Source organism: Triturus cristatus, chromosome 9 (genome assembly GCF_964204655.1).
Source record: "Triturus cristatus chromosome 9, aTriCri1.1, whole genome shotgun sequence".
NCBI classification, from domain to species: Eukaryota; Metazoa; Chordata; class Amphibia; order Caudata; family Salamandridae; genus Triturus; species Triturus cristatus.
The window spans coordinates 1,275,296,514-1,275,302,513 of NC_140592.1; positions in this window are offsets into that span (position 1 = coordinate 1,275,296,514).

Sequence of the window (6,000 nt, forward strand, 5' to 3'; positions counted from 1 at the left end):
AAGACTGCCTTTCTAGTGGCCATAACCTCACTACGCAGAGTGAGCGAGCTTCAAGCACTAACGCTACAGGAGCCCTACATTCAAATTCACAAGGACAGGGTAGTCCTGAGGACGGACCCACACTTCATGCCCAAGGTAGTGTCGGCGTTTCACATGAATCAGAGTATACAGATACCGAGTTTCTTCCAAAACCCGACTACAAATGCAGAAAAGGCCCTGCACACCCTCGATGCCAGAAGAGCGGTGATGCACTACATTGAAAGAACCAAAGAACTCAGGAAGTCGAAGCAGCTGTTTGTGTCCTTTGCTACTAGCTTCATGGGTAGACCAGTGACCAAGGGCACCATCGCTAGGTGGATTGCCCTCACTATCCAATTCTGTCACAAACAGGCTGGACAGGAGCTAACGGAGGGGCCACAAGCTCACTCCACAAGGAAGAAGGGGGCCACAGTTGCCTTCCTGGCAAACACGCCCATCCAAGACATTTGTCTCGCAGCAACTTGGGCATCTGTGCACACGTTCACAAAGCACTACTGCGTGGACATTCAAATGAATAAGGAAGCACAGGTCGGACAGAAGGTGCTACAACACATTTTCAACGACCAGCGATCATCTTCCACCCAGCCACCACAAAAATAGGAAAACCGCTACAAAATCTATGCACAGCATAGTGAATCCAGAAAGATTCACGCTGCAAAACGAAAAGTTTCTTACCTGTCGGTGTAGTTTTGCAGCTTGAAGATCTTTCTGGATTCACTAGCGAACCCACCCACCTCCGCCAGGAAGATGAGGCTGGAGGAAGAGGGGGTGAAATGGATAGGATCAAAAAAGTGGATACGTACAGAAATATGGACAAAAGGATTAATCAATCGCCTAGGGTTAAAAAAAAAAAAAAAAAAACAGGGAAAAAAGAACCCGAAGATGGCGCCCCAAAGGTGGGACTTCCGCAGGAAGCACGACGACGTCACGGGAGGTGCACCAAATGGTGGACGTCGACGCCCACCTGGGCTACAAAAAAAAAAAAAAAAAAAGAAAAGACTACGAATCCGGACCCAACCACAAGATCGCGGAATAATGCACAGCATAGTGAATCCAGAAAGATCTTCAAGCTGCAAAACTACACCGACAGGTAAGAAACTTTTCGTTTTCCACACAGCTGTAACAGGAATAGGTGAGGAGTCTATGGGAAAAAACAGAAAGGAAAGGAAAAGAGGAAGAATTAGTGAGGAGGTGTTTGAAGAAATATAATAATCGAATGATTTTTAGTTACAGCACAAGAAGTCAAAAAAATAAACATTAAGAAGAGAGGCAAGGGTCACACCAAAAAGGGGTAGGTGAACAAGGGAGCAGATTATTTCATAGTTTAAGGAAGAATAGAGATGTTAATCAATGTTGTTCCTTTACAGTAAAATCACACACCCGAGTAACCAGAAGAAAGCCAGAAGAATCTAACGTCTGAAGCTGAAGAAAGAATCAGACGCGGTGCGACTGTCTCTTCTCTGTCCCATCCCCTTTCCCCCCTGGGGTTTCGCAGGCGTTCATGCTAGTAATTGCGTGCGCCGAGAAATCTGAGAGGGGCGTTGGGAACTTGCGACATTCTGCTCCTGTGCATTGGCATAGACACCAGTTCTGACAGAGTGAAGTGCCCACGTTAATTTAGCACCTGAGCAGAATGGCGGAAGGTTTTGATCTGAAGAAACTAGGAGAAATCTTAGAAGGAATTCAAAGAGAATTAGTCACAGTTAGGGAAGAGAATAGAGAGCTTAAAAAAGAAACTACTGAGTTAACTTTAAAAGTGGGTAGCTTAGTGTCTAGTCCCAGTTTTAAATATTCAGCCTCAGCAGAAGGGAGTCAGAGTGATGCATCTATATCTCAACCTAAGATTACAACTCAGGTTATCCATTCCCTCTCCCCGGTAATTCCTTTGGCTCCACCTGAGCGTTTTAATGGAGACCCACAGAAAGCTCAGGTGTTTCTGACACAATGTACCTTGCATTTTATGTGTCGCCCAGCAGTATTCCCAGATGAGCAATCTCGAGTGGCATTCGTTTTGTCCTACTTAAGTGGATACTCAGCCTCCTGGGCAATGCCTTTGGTCACCAGAAATGATCCCATCTTATATGATTTAGATGAATTCAAAAAAGAATTCCTTAGAATATTTGACAGGCGAAGAGTCTCACAAGCAACAGACAATGAGCTATTGGAATTAAAACAAGGCAGTCGAGATTTAATTGCTTATTTGGCTCAGTTTAATAAGTTGGTAGTGGAAACAGAATGGCCGGATAACAAACGAGCGGCTGTGTTCTACCGTGGCCTCAAAGATGAATTAAAGGATGCCTTGGCACAGGTGCCAAATAGACCCACAGAAATCTCCGCATTGATTGATTTAGTTTTATAAATTGACTTTCGGCAAAATGAAAGGAGGGGAGAGAGGAAGAGAGATTATCGCCCCAGTGTTCCTAGGTTTGATCGAGTCAAGATAGAAGGCAGTAAGGAATCTGATCTGGCTCGTGGAGGTGAACCCATGCAAATAGGAACAATTCGTGGACCTCTCACTAAAGAAGAAAAAGACAGACGAAGAGCAAACAAGCAATGTCTTTATTGTGGAGGCAGTGGACATTTTGTTCGAAATTGCCTGAAGAAACCCAAACAAACGTCGACGGAAAACAAGCAAGCGTCGTCGGAAAACGCCTCGCACCACCAGTAAATGGAGTAGGACTGGTGGTTGCTGATGTTAAAACAACTCCAGAGTCTCATACTTTGGCAAACACTTTGCAATCTGCTGCCCCACATTTGGTGCTGATGATGACCTTACGATTCAGGGAGAAGACATTGAAACAGATAACCGTTATGATTGATTCTGGAGCTACGGGCTATTTTTGCGATTTAAAGTTTGCGGATAGGATTGGTCTGAGGGCTATCAAGAAGGAAAGGAGCGAAGCAGTCCGAGCAGTTGACGGAACCAATCTATCATCGGGACCCATTGTAAGTCACACGGAACCAGTAGAATTGGAATCAGAAGATGGGCACCTGGAAACATTACAGTTCAACTTAATTGATGCTCCGCAATTCCAGTTGATATTAGGGCTGCCTTGGCTCACAGAACACAATCCTACGATCAATTGGGAAGCACGATCAATAGCTTTGGATTCTAAATACTGTAAGGAGAACTGCCATAGAGAATGCAATAAAAATCTTGTGGATTCACCAGCATGCCATTTGAGTGAAAAAGCGACTACAATTTGTGTAATAGATACTACGGAACTACCTGAACAATACGCAGAATTCCAAGATGTCTTTAACTAGGTGGAGGCTGAAAGGCTACCTCCGCACAGGGATTATGATTGTAAGATAGAGCTGGAACCTGGATCCAATCTCCCATGTAGCAGAATCTATGCTTTGACTGAGAGAGAAGACTAACATCTGAAAGAATATCTACAAGAATATCTAGAAAATGGCTTCATTAGACCGTCCCAATCCCCTGTCTCTTCTCCACTTTTTTTTATTCCAAAGAAGAATGCAGAGTTGAGAACTTGCATTGATTACAGAGCTATTAATCGGATAACAATTAAGAATCGGTATCCATTGCCCCTAATATCCGTGCTATTAGATCAGGTGAAAGAAGCAAAGGTCTACACCAAATTGGATTTGAGAGGGGCGTACCATCTAGTTCGGATTCGAGAGGGGCATGAATGGAAAACTGCATTTAGAACCAAGCATGGGCTATTCGAATACCAAGTGATGCCGTATGGTTTATGTAATGCCCCGGCCGCCTTTCAACATTTTATCAACTATGTCCTGAAGGATTTTATTGATCAGAATGCAATAGTGTATATTGACGACATTTTGATTTTTTCCAACACGGGAGAAGAACATGAAGAACATGTGAAGAGGGTGTTGCAGAAACTGCGGGAGAATAATCTGTTCGTAAAATTGGAGAAGTGTGCGTTTAATGTCACTACAGTAGAATTTCTGGGGTTTGTGCTTTCCCCCAGTGGAATAACTATGGATAAAAATAAGATCAAGGCAGTAGTAGAATGGGAATCTCCTAAGTCAGTGAAGGAAATCCAAAGTTTCATCGGATTTGCTAATTTTTATAGGAGGTTCATCCAAGACTTCTCCAGCAAGCTAATTCCATTAACTAGATTACTGAAGAAAGGCATTCGATTTGAATGGACAAAAGAAGCTGAAGAAGCATTTGTTCAATTAAAAGAAAATTTCACTACGGCACCCGTATTACTTCATCCAGATCCAGCTGAGCCCTTTTTTGTGGAGACTGACGAATCCAACTTGGCATTGGGAGGTGTGCTGTCTCAAAGACATAAGAGTACAGGGCAACTTTATCCGGTGGCATTTCGTTCCAGAAAACTAACAGCAGCAGAAGTCAATTACACAATTACTGAAAAAGAATTATTGGCAATCAAGGATGCATTTAAAGAATGGAGGCATTATTTGATGGGTGCAAGACATGTGGTCACTGTATATACGGATCATCGGAATTTAAAATTCTTGAAGTCAGCCAGAACATTAACCCCTAGACAATTACGTTGGTCTTTGTATTTCGCTGACTACGACTTTGTCATTACATTTCGGCCAGGTTCACAAAATGGTAAAGCAGATGCCTTGTCTCGACTGGGTACAGATGGAACATTAGAGGAGGTCAAGAGTCAGATGATCATACCAACCGAAAAGGTGATCGGAGCAGTGTTAAAAGAATCGCAGGGAGAAGAAAAGCAGAAAACCCTGACCCTGGAGGAAATTGGAAGTTGGGTAAAAGAAGATTCAAAACGAGAAATTCGTAAAGGGTTACCATACCATGATGGAGCTCTCTATTTGCCAACCCCAGAGATGCAACAAAAGGCCTTAAAGGAATGTCATGATAGCATTTTGGCTGACCATAAGGGGATCACAAAGACGGAGGAGTTGGTGAGGCGAAGTTTTTGGTGGCCAGGCATGATTCAGGATGTGCGTCAGTATGTGTCCACTTGTGAGATTTGCGCAAGGGGAAAACCCGAGAGGCAAGCTCCAAAAGGGTATTTGAAACCTTTACCTACCCCACCCTACCCATGGCATACAGTCACATTAGACCTAATAGTAGACTTACCATCAAGTGAAGGTTAGGACACCATCCTGGTATTTGTAGATGCCTTTACAAAAATGGCTCACTTTGTACCATTAAAAGGGGTGCCTACAGCTAAAATCCTGGCAGATACGTTTAGTCAAAGTATAGTTCGGGCCCATGGAATTCCCAAGATCCTAATATCAGACAGGGGTACACAATTCTTGTCCCATTTCTGAAGGCATTCACTAAAAGACTGAACATAGAAACTAGGTACACAACCAGCTATCATCCCGAGACAGATGGCCAAACCGAGCGAACCAATCAAGAATTAGAGCAGTACCTTAGATTGTGTTTGTTGGACCAAGAGGGTGATTGGCCAGACTACTTGTGGGCAGCGGAGTTTGCGCACAACAATGCGAAACACATGTCCACTGGTTTTTCCCCTTTTTATTTGAACACAGGAAGACATCCGAATAATTTACTAAGTCATCAAGAAGTGGATGTTCCTGCAGTTACTAATCTTGTGAAACACATAACATGAGTGCATAGTCTAGCCACAGAAAATTTAAATAAGGCTAAAGTAAGTTACAAGCATTACGCAGACAGGAAGCGAAGGAGGGAACCAGAATTACTTGAAGGAGATAAGGTCTGGTTGAACACAAAGAATCTTAGACTAAAAGGAGTAAGGAAATTTCAGCCAAGATTTGTAGGCCCCTACTTGGTAGAGAAGAAGTTAAGTGCATTAAACTATCAGTTGAAGTTGCCCAGAGGGTTACGTGTTCATCCAGTATTTCATGTATCCTTACTGAAGAAGGTGTCACAAAATTTACGAGTTAGTAAGCCTCCAAAATCTGTCCAAACTGAGGAGGGAGAAGAATTTGAAGTACAACAGGTTTTGGATTCAAGGTTAAGGAAAGGACAATTGCACTATCTGTTAG